An 11,655-nucleotide genomic window follows, 5' to 3' on the forward strand; every position below is an offset into this window, starting at 1 on the left:
AAATGATAGAGAAGGGAAGAAGCAGACACGAACTCCAAAATAGTTAGGGATTTATGAATATTCTAAAAGACTTTTTAAAAAGATACAACTATAATGAGGGAATAAACAGAATATATATATTTAAAATACCAAACAGAACTTCAAGAGATCAAAAATACAGTATATAAAGTGAATACTTGCTAAATTGGATTAAAACCAGTCTAGAAACAGGAGAAGAAAGTGCCAGTGAATTTGAAAACATAGCAATAGAAAATTTCCAAATAGAAGCACAGACCAAAAAAAAGGACTGAAAAGATTTTAAACAGACTAATAACCTTTAGATAATATGAAATTTAGCACTCATCCAACAAATGTGTCAGAAAGGATGGGTAGATAGAAAACAGAAAAATAGTTAAATAAATAATTATCAACATTTTCCAAATATGATAAACTCATAGATCCACAAAAGTCAATACATTAAAATAGGATAAACAAAAACATAGAAAAACACCATAGTGATCATTAAAAATCAGATGAAAAAACTTGCTCTTAAAGCCCATGTTCTTCCTTGAACACTTTTCTCACTTGATTTTCTCTTTGTCTTTTGAAAAAGAAGAAGCCTATGTTCTTATGTTCTCTCTACACCAGAGAAGCCCGTGTTCTGTCTTGAACACATATTTCCTCTCTTTTTCTCCCCTTTTTCTCACATCTAAGTAAGTTTAAATAGAAACTATCTTGCTTAACTCAAAAAATCTGTCTCAAAGAAAAACAAAAGAGTAACAAAAAACATATTTTATGCAAAGGAACCAGTATAAAAATATCCACAAATTTCTCTTTAGAAGCCAACCAGAACAAAATGACTATCATTGGGTAAGAAATTGATGAAGTAAACTTTTTATTAGAAAATTCTATAGTAAAAGTACCTTCCAAAAATAAAAGTGAAATAAATACTTTGAAAAAAGTAAACCAAGACTGATGGATTTTGTTGTCAGCATAAACATCAAAGACAGTTCTTTAAATGGAAACTGAGACCAAATGAGAACTTATACACATATAAAAGAATGAAGAGTAAATATAAAAAAATTTTCTGTCACTTTTAAATTACTTTAAAAGCTAATTGTCCATGTAGGGAAAATTATATATTGTAGGAATTACATACATACAACAGCATATGAGAAAAAAATATCTGCACTGAAGTCTAGAGGACAAAGAAAGTGTAGATTATTATTGAAAGAAGCACTGTTATGCATTGGATCAGATAAAACTTGTAAAAGTAAACAGATAGGATGATTCTGCCAACAGTATTATTGAAATACTGCAAAAAATACTCCATAAGGAGACAGAGAGAGGATGTATGAGGCAAATAGAAAACAAACAAGAGGATAGATTTAAATCAAGCCATATCAGTAATTACATAAAGCTTAAACAGTTTATTAAGATTGCAAGAAAGCAGAGATTGTCATACCAAATTAAAACAACAGGACCTCTCTATAGGTTGCCCATAAGAAATCCACTTTAAATATGAATAAAATACATTAAAACTGAGGGGATGCAAAAATCATACCATGCAAACATGAATCAAAGTATATTAATAGCAGAGTAGATTTCAAAAGAAATGTTTTAGATATGTTCACCAAGATAAAAGAGTCAATTCATCAAGAAGACATAACAACCCTAAAGGCACCTAATAATAGAACTTCAAAATATGAAGCAAAAACTGACAAAAGTGAAAGGAGAAATAGATAATGTCACATTACAGCTAGAATTTCAGTCTTCCTCCCTTAGTAATTGAATATATGCTGAGTATGTTGAAGACGTGGAGAATATTGAATACCTAAAGAGCACTAGCACCTACTTAACCTTTTGACATTTCTGAAAATATTACCCAAAACAGGATAAATCTATAAGGCACCAGATACATGCTACAAAAATAAAAGTTGCAATACATTTAAAGAATTGATTCATACAGGGCATTTTCTAAACAACGACAACAAACATGATTCACGTAAGACCAATAAGAGTATGGTACCTGGAAACTCCACTCATTTGAAAAGAAATCACCGGGAAAAAAAAAGGAAGAGGATGAGAGAGAGAAGAAAGGAAGGAAGGAAGGAAGGAAGGAAGGAAGGAAGGAAGGAAGGAAGAAGGAAGGAAGGAAGGAAGGAAGGAAGGAAGGAAGGAAGGAAGGAAGGAAGGGAGGAGGGAGGGAGGGAGGAGGGAGGAGGGAGGGAGGGAGGGAGGGAGGGAGGGAGGGAGGAGGAAGGAAGAAAAGAAAGAAAGAAAGAAAGAAAGAAAGAAAGAAAGAAAGAAGAAAGAAAAAGAAAGAAAGAAAGAAAGAAAGAAAAAATAAAAAGAAAGAAAGAAAGAAAGAAAAAGAAAGAAAGAAAGAAGAAAGAAAAAGAAAGAAAGAAAGAAAGAAAGAAAAAAAAAAAGAAAGAAAGAAAGAAAGAAAGAAAGAAAGAAAGAAAGAAAGAAAGAAAGAAAGAAAGAAAGAAAGAAAGAAAGAAAGAAAGGACGAAGAGAAAGAAAGAAAGAATATTTTAAAGCAAGCAAAATGAAACTGACATGTAAAAAATTGTGGGATATAATTAAAGCAGTGTCTCAAGGAAGATGTATAGATGTGTTAGCATACCATACCAATCATTTAATGTTGTTTAAAGAATACAGAAAAAAAAGCATATTAAATGTAACAGGAAGAGAACAACTAAAGAGTGGAATTCAGATAGAAAACAAACAGTAAAGAAAAATTAATGAACTAAAAGCTGGTTATTTGAAAAATTAACAAAATTGATAAGCCAGTCTAGCTTATACCAATTAAGAGCAACAAAGAGAAATAATTAAAATTCAGATAAAAAGAGAAAATTCCTACAGATTCTGCAAATATTAAGAGAGAAAAAGAGATATCAACAATTTCATACTCTTAAACTTAGATGAAATAAATACATTTCTTGAGAGACATAAATTAAAATTGAATAATGAATAGATCCTTTAGATTATTCCATATATATTAGAAATCGAATTTATAATTAAAATCTAGGGCATTTACCTTGCATGTGGCTGACCCAGGTTTAATCCCTGGCATCTCATGTGGTCTCCCAAGCCTGCCAGGAGTGGTTAGGAGAGTTAGGAGTAACCCCTGAGCACCACTGAGTGTGGCCCCAAAACCAAAAAATTAAAAACTTAAAATCTACCCACAATAAAAAATACTCTAAATCAGGTTTCACCAAACATAGTCCTATAAAAATTAAACAATAGAGATAATTAACACCTCACAAATCATTTTAGGAGACCAGTCACAGTTGACACCAAAATTAGACATTATTATTATTATTTGATTTCAGGAATCAAACCCAAGACCTCACACTTGCAAAGTAAGTGCTCTACTTTTGAATTACATTTAATTTTATCTAAAACAAAGATCATCCCTGGTTTCTTTGTATGTTTGTTTGCAACTTGGATTTACCCCAAAACAGAGATTATCTTACTTGTACACCTGGGTGGATTTACTGCCCCATTCAGGAGTGATCTCTGTACTCAATAAAAAAGGTAGTTCTGGCAGACAGTAGGGGCTTCATTCTACCATTGAGCTATATCCCCAGTCCCAGATATAACTACCGTATGTTCCCGCGTATAAGACGACTTTGGAAACAAACAAAAAAAAGTCAACCGAAAATCGGGGTCATTTTATACGCCGAGTATATCCCGAAAAATGTTTCAATATGCCGCTAAATGAAACAAAAAAAGATATCAGGCCGCAGAGTTTCCAAATCTCTTCCTTGGGGCCTCCCAAACAGTACTCAGGAGATCTGGGGGCCACTTCTGGCAAAACCCAGCTAACCGTGTTGGTGGTTCAGTGCTAGGGTCCGAGAATGGGGTGTTGTTTGGTTCATGTGGGGGGGGGGGGGAGATTAACTGACGCCACCAGGGAATTGCCAGAAAAGGTGCCTATGATAAGGGACCAATCACTGCAAGGCTGCTCGGACCGCCTCTCTGACTCAGCCAATCCAAGCAGGCTTTTTAGGCATGCAAATTAGACAATGTTCTGGACCCGAATCTACACTGTAAAAAGCCTGCTCAGATTGGCTAGAGTCAGAGAAGAAGTCTATTACAGTATAACCTTTAAACCTTTGCTTGTTGTGATTGGCTCACTGTGGTACATACAGTTGCAGCACAGGAACGTTCGTTCTGTCTGATACAGCGAATATAGGCCTAAACCTATGTTTTAACTGCAAAATTAGGGGGTCGTCTTATACGCTGGAAAATACGGTATTATAAGAAAGCTGAAACAGGGGCTGGAGAGATAGCACAGCAGTAGGGTGTTTGCCTTGCACACAGCCGATCCAGGACAGATGGTGGTTCGAATCCCGGCTTCTCTGTGGTCTCCCATGTCTGCCAGGAGCAATTTCTGAACACAGAGCCAGGAGTGGCCCCTGAGTACCACCAGATGTGACCACACACACACACACACACACACACACACACACACACACACACACACACACACAAAGAAAGCTGAAACATAGACCAATATAATTGATGAACATAAAGGGGTAGTGCCCCAGGTCAAAATCTCAGTCTGGTGCCAGGATGATGAAAAGTTCTGGAACTACCAGAGAGGAGACACTGAGGTAGAAGGCTGATAGAGCAGAGATCATGTTCTGGGAGGGATCTTTATGAGCAGGTGAACCAACTGAGTCAACCCCTGCACTCCTGTGCTCTTAGATATGACAGAAGCCAACATGGAGGACTTTCCTCACTGAGCTGCGGTGTCCTGAAGCCCCCCCAGGGGGGACCCGGCCAGCAGGAATTAGCTGGAAAGGCTTCTCAGACAACCGCACTCCTATTTTGCTGAGTAGAAGAGCAACCACACCTGTAAAAAATCTGAAAGAGGTTAATAATAAAGACCCAAGGCAGCGTCTCACTGTTCAAGGGTACCTTTATTGGGCTACAGCTCCTTCTTATATAATGAAGGAGAAGGGGGCAGTACAAAGGTGATGTCAGTCATACTTTTGGCGCGAAGGCCCATACAAGGCAAGAATATATTTCAGGTTTCAAGGAACAAAGAAAGTTAGGCATTCTCTAAATAAGGAAGTGGGCAGCGGGCTAGGGGGGCTGGATGACCTTCAAGCTATGATGAACGTGCTGTTTCCATGGAAATTTCTAGTGTCCTTCTAGCTGCATTCCTAATTGCTTGACCATCAGGAGCTGGTGCAAGATGTGCTTGCCTCAGTGATCTTGAACAGACAATGTAGCATACATTTATTGATAATAGCCTAGTTCACTCCGAAATGTGGTCTTAAGGAGTGAGGCCTAGTTTCTGATAACGGTACCGGACAGTGTTGCTCTCCTCCGGGCTAGAGTTAATTATATCTACAGTTGCACATTCCTTTCTCTATAGCTCAAAAACTTACAGCAAGACTGCAAAATAGCTTTTAGGTGAAAAGCTGGAATATGGCAGAAAGAACAGCAAAATGGCCTCAAACAAGTCAGTCCCCAACATCTCCCCCTTTCTCTTCTAATAAAAGAAGGAAAGTCGTGAGCGGGTGGAAGAACCGTGTCTTAGGCATACAAGGTTTGACCAGGTCGGACACGGCCAAAGCCGCAATTAAAAGGTGGCTACAAACGCCGTGGGTGTGCACAGGGATCCGAATTATGCGCTGTAGCCTTTTTGGGCCGTGCCCTAACTGGGACCTTGCTAATCCCGTCGTAGGTGTCTCCACAGCCAAGAGCACAAGTGCCGGAGCGAGCTCCGCTTGTTAGCTATGCGCTCTATCTCCTGGAAACTTAGTGGCTGGAAAGGCGGCTTGGTGACTAAAGCCAAGTTTTCACAGGAGTCACGCGGGGTTAGATGCTGGTAGTTAACCTGAATAGAGGTTTTTGCCTGTTCATCTACCTGGTTCTTAATAAAGGCAGTGATTTTGCGGAAAATCCATGGGCTAAGAGAAAGGAGCAGCATGAGGCTAATGAGTGGGCCCAAAATAGTGGACAAGATAGTGTGAAGCCAAGGAGAAGAGAAAAACCAGCCCTGGTACCAGCCTTGTTCTTCATCGAAATGTTTTTCAAAATCTTTTATACCGTCACCAATGTGTTGAACGCTATTCCTAACTAATCCAGGTTTATCTTTGAAAATACAACATTGTTCCTTAAGGGCTACACAGACTCCCCCCTCTTACATAAGGGCAAAATATAGAGCACGACGATTTTGGAGAACAACATCAGCAAGGGAACTAATAGTATCTGTGAGAAATTGCAGACTAGTTTTGATTTCATTAATGTCTTGTTCCACTGCTTGAGTAAGAGTGCGGAAATTGGATTGAGAGGATACAAGAGAGTAGATACCAGTGCCAGCGCCAGTAGCGCCAACAGCAAGGAGCACTGCAAGTGTAATGGAGGTGAAGGGCTCACGGCATTGTCGAGAAAGGGATTGAGAAGAATAGGAATAGGGTGAGGCGGCAGGAGAGGGAAAGATATGTTCTGAGTGAATGGTGATTTTTGGAATGAGAATAACGAGAATACAGTAATCATGTGAAAGGAGGAAAGAAGAACGAATGATAAAAGGAGTAAGACCAGAAGCACAGGCAAAATAAGTACCATTGGGAGCTAACAGATAGGGTTGTGAGGAGGAAGAATTGTAGATGTCAATAGTTTCGTTGCACACGTCAAGTAATTGGCTAGGAAGCAGGGAGTCGTTAGGCTTAATGCAGAGGCCAGAGCCTACGACTTGACCGACTGTAATGCCATGTTGAGGTTGTGTGTTCCAACGGAGGTCAGAGGGGTTGGAGGTAGAGGAAAGGTTGCCAAACACTGCAACACCTTCATAGAAAGGAGGTTGAGGAGAAAAACAAAGCCAACATCTTTCATAGGCAGGATCTGTAAGGGCAAGAGCAGAAGCATTTATGAGATTGAGAATAACCTGAGAGGACGGAGAAGGACCTGAAGGCATAGTGAGCTGTCTGAGAGAAGGAGAGGCAGATGGAAGAGGATAAGGAGGAGAAGGCATGTGTGATGGACCTGAATGAGGATGAAGAAAGGTGTTAGGACCAACGGCGAGGGGGTGAGAATTCGGCAACTGTTTAAGTAAACGGAGGGAAAAAAGAAGTCCAGGGTCGGTACACCTAACGTAAAGTCTGAGTCCCCATTGTACGGGTTGAGTCCAGTGATGCTGACGTCCAGCAGCAGTAAATTCGATGATGAGGGGGTTACACCAACCACGGGTAGCAGAGGATGCATCACAGTTCAGAAAAGGAGGAGTTGGGGGGCGTGAAACGGTGATGAAGTCCCAGGAGGAAGAGGGTTTCCAATAAGCAGTTCCGGTGGTTTCACAGCCCCAGGAGGCGCAAAAGTGTTGGTTATGAGCGCCACACTTATAGTCGCTGGAACGGGGCCGGTGGTGACCAGGGCAGACGTAGAAGGTGGTGAAGGGGTGGCGTAGTACATCACGGCGAATAACAGAGTTGCAGCCACCGCTAGCAGGGGAGTAATAGTCATCGGGGTCAACAGCACGAGGTTGAGGCAGGCGGAAATTGGAGGTGCCCCAGTATAGGCTTGCACCCATGGTTAGGGCACAAAGGTCGACTTGCAAGACCGGCCAAGGGATGGAGGTAGAGAGGATGGAGGTTGTTGGTGGCATCGGTGGGCATCCAAGGCAGCTAGGCAGAGTGTCTAATTCAGCATTGTCAAAGGTGGAGTCAGTTAGAAACAGGTTTGCAGGAATGGCGTCTAGCAGGAGGTTTATAAGAAAACAGCTTGGCAGAAGGCAAAATGGTTACTTCATATAAAAATTAAGAATTTGCAGAAAACATTAGCAATTTACATTACACTAGTTATTTTTGAATACCACGGGAATGCTATTTGACCTCTGTTAGACTTTGGCATAAAAGAAAATTTATAATTAACAATTGCTAATTAAAAAAAATTTTTTAAACTGAATATAAAGGATTTTTCTTAAACTTCTAGTTATTATGTTAAAGCTGGATGCTATTTTTTAGCCATAAATACATATTCTATAGGCTTGAACTTACACATAGCAGGAAAGCCAGGTGACTGCAAAGTCCAGAAATTCTCCAGGGAAAAGTTATCCCCGATGGCCATTGAGAAATCTGGGGTTTGCCATCCCTCACACTTTCCGCCATGTTCTTAGAAGGACAAAGCTAGCTTAATACATAATTTTTAACACATGATTTTTAATTGTAAGATGCCAGTTTGTGAACTGACCAGACTGAACCAGGTTGAAAAAATTAATTGAAATTTAAAAAATGGATAAGGCTTTAAAAATTGTATTATTATAAAATGTAGAGATAACAAATAAACAGACAAAACAAAACAACACTAAACACAACATTTTACACTTGTGGCCACTTTCATTCATCACAACAGACACATAAACAGACAAAAGGATTGATTTAAGACTTATTTATAAAAAATTGACAAGCGCTTTTAAATATTTAGCTAACATGTTTGTGAGAAGAAGAGAAAAAAAAATTTTGTAGAAAAACTTTTTTAGTTTTGAGAAGTACTTAATGTAGATGGAGTGGAACTTTGCTGAAAATAAATTTTAAGGTTTAGATTTAACACAAAACATTTTTAAAACAATTTTAATTTGAAGTTTAAAACATTAAGTAAAATGGTTAATGAGCACTGTAGAAGGAGTCTCTACTTGGAAGTATGAAATGATTTGCTGTAAATGAATAGGTTTTCTTTAAATTGGTTTTGCAATAGAACAGTAAGACAGCTGCAATAAAGTGTTAAAATTTTTATGATTAAACACAATAGCATGAACTATGATTATTAAAGGTATAAAAACTGATTTTTTAAAAAACAAACAACTGTTTTTACTATGAAGACTTTAAGTGAATAATTTGTAAAAAATATTATATACTAAATTAACTAAATGCTTAGATTATTATAAAATATAGTTAAAGACATCTTTAACACACTTAGAACTTAAGACTAAAATTATATTTAATACTAGTTAATTTGCTTATAAAGTTTAGTTACTTTTATATATTACTTATAAAATTATATATAATATATTTTTCATTTATATTATTTTTTTTACTGCGACACAAATATACAGATTTGTATAATGTGCTGATATTTTGAATGCACTTAAAATAATAGTTCTTTCAATGCAGAAATAAAGAACAACCATTGCTGTAGCACAAAGTTAAAACTAAGGGTACTATAAAGCACACCTAGGTGTTCACTGTGCATTAAATTAACTATATTGTTTAAAAAGGCTAACCACATTATTTTTCACATAATTTTGTAAATACTTTAAAAATTAAAATAAAACTTTTAATAGAAATATAAGATTTAAATTTAACACTTTTGTGTTCGTTTGGATTTTAAAACACAAAGAAGTTTTTCTTTTACCAATATTTTGTTATCTGTAAAGTGACAGAATTATGACCTTGCTTTAAAATTTTCTGAGAGGCATGAAAAAAAAAAGTTTATTGCTCTTATCTTTCTGTTGCTTTTTAATGTTTTAATAATTACTTTACACCACTTAATGCACTAAACCTAATAACACATATTTGACGAAGTGTAGGGCTGACAAGGTGAAGCAGAGTCTTTCACTGATAGCTCGGGGAGGGGCTAGCACAGTTAACAGCAGGAAGGCTAGAGGCAAATTATTTACAGTTAGCAGGGTGTAATGATATAGAGAAAAAAAAAGCAATCTTTTAAGATTAATTACTAATTTATTGGAATTAGAGGGAGTGGCAACCGAAGAGGGGAGTCTGGGTTGCAAAAGCACCATGAGAATCATGGTTTTATTAATTGATTTGAGAATATGCAAGAGATGCTACTTTTCAGATTTTTTTTTGAATAACAAAGATTGGGTATTTCAAGGTGAATTGGAAGGCTTAAAGTGGGAGTGTCAGGGCTTGAGCTGGCTGTTCTCCAAGGCTGGCAGGAAAGAGGCTGAAGGAGGCTGAGGATTGGTTTGAGCAAAGTAAAGGGTACATTAGGCTCAGAAGTTTTAACAGCAAAGTGTAGATATCGCAAGGTTTTATGGCTTAGCAGATGATACTTTGTAATTATCCTGCTTACTGTGCCCTTAGAATTTTTTGTAGGCACTGCAGCAGTTTCTGTTTTATGGCACTTAGCCTCACTTTCATTAGTTTGTCTCTTTGAGTTCTCAAGAGGGGGGGCCTGGCCGTGGAATTCAGTGGGCAGAGGACAGACAACTATAGATTTAGGAGGGGGGGGAAACGCCTGAAGGGCAGAAACCTGTGAATTAAGAGAAGCAGCCTGTTTTTGAAGGCTTAAGATTTGTTTAAGATTTTTAATTTGGCCAAGTAGTTTCATTTCTATAGCTTTAAGAGGGGGAGCGGTGAGAGGAGGGAATCTGCCATGGTTAGGGACTGAGCGTTCTCCGCGGTGGAGGCTGCTGAGCAGGCGGGGGAAGACTTTCTCCATTAGGGAGAAAGACAGGAAAGGTAGCGCTGGTTTTTGAGCCAAGAGCATTATCAAGTTTGTTAGAGAGGTGAGAGACCATGGATGTAATTGTGGTGAGTTGGGAACTCAAGTCAGAAAAAGGGGGGGGGAGGGAGAAAGCAGCAACAGTTTGTTGCCGGTGTGGGGGAGCTGCTGGAATACTGGCTTTGGGGAGCGACTTCCAGGCACGGAGGGCAGCAAGAGCCATGTTGGCAAGCTGGGACCTGGAAAGTGTGTGCTGTACCTTTAAGGTATGAAAAGAGGCGAGGCCAGCTATAAGAGCTTAGAGATCAGGATTCCTGCCTATCTGCAAGGGCTTTGCAGCGGAAAAAAAAGTTAACTTCCCAAGAGACAAAGAGTTCAGCTTTTAGATTCTAAGCAGGAGAGCGTGTAAGGGGCTTGGGGGCCATAGGAGGTTACGGCTTGAAATGGCTCTTTGAGGCTTTTCCAATTAAAGGCTTTGTATTGTTGCAATTGCTGGCTAAGGAGGGGAGGGTGGTGAAACAGGGACGGAGCTGAAGCTAGGGAAGTGAAGGGCTGTTTAGGATTTTGCACAGAGGGTGCAGCGGCCTCTTCTGTAGGGGTCTGGGTGCATAGAGCAGAAGCATGGACAGAAGTAAGGGAGGGATATAAATGAGAAGCATTAGAGAGATCTTTAAGAGCATTAGTTACTTTGGAGACAAAGGTCAGTGGTGGAGGGAGGACAAGGGGAAGTATTCTCAGAGGGAGAAGGGAGATGAGAGACAGAATTAGAATGAGAGGGAGTCCTGGAACACTCACGGGAGACTTGTTGTACATGAGATTCAACGGCATTGATGATGTCTTTGGCGGTTCCGGCATTTTTAGTTACAATGATATCTCTTAACAGGCTCCAATATTGGAACATAATTTTTTCCTTCTGTGAATCATCATTATTTACAAAATAATCACTCATTTCATGTCCTACTTTGTCCCAAGTGGACGCAACAATTTCTGGACAGGTAATAATAAACCAATGACATACATTATGAATAAACATAAGAAAATTACAAATATTCTTTTTTGGTAACCTCTACATGTCTGGCTTTCAACTCAGACTGAATATCAATAATGAATTTAAGTTCAGTACTCAATGAAAACACCCATGGAAGTGAAGCCAACGGGCGAAGCCCCAAGAGCCAATCAGGGGCGGTGATCAGAACGACTGAAAAAACTGCAGTTTAAATATTTGATTAAGGCTAACTCGTTTCAACGCCT

The 11,655-nt window shown here is 38.8% G+C and overlaps 1 non-coding gene across 1 annotated transcript; it reads right to left on the reverse strand.

Annotated features, from left to right (window-relative positions):
* Positions 1-9,062: 9,062 nt before the first annotated feature.
* LOC126012494 (small nucleolar RNA SNORA22) lies at positions 9,063-9,192 on the reverse strand. Its single transcript, XR_007496955.1, has one exon. It is a non-coding gene; the product is annotated as a small nucleolar RNA SNORA22 (small nucleolar RNA).
* Positions 9,193-11,655: the final 2,463 nt, after the last annotated feature.

This window comes from Suncus etruscus, chromosome 6, assembly GCF_024139225.1.
Source record: "Suncus etruscus isolate mSunEtr1 chromosome 6, mSunEtr1.pri.cur, whole genome shotgun sequence".
Taxonomy (NCBI): Eukaryota; Metazoa; Chordata; class Mammalia; order Eulipotyphla; family Soricidae; genus Suncus; species Suncus etruscus.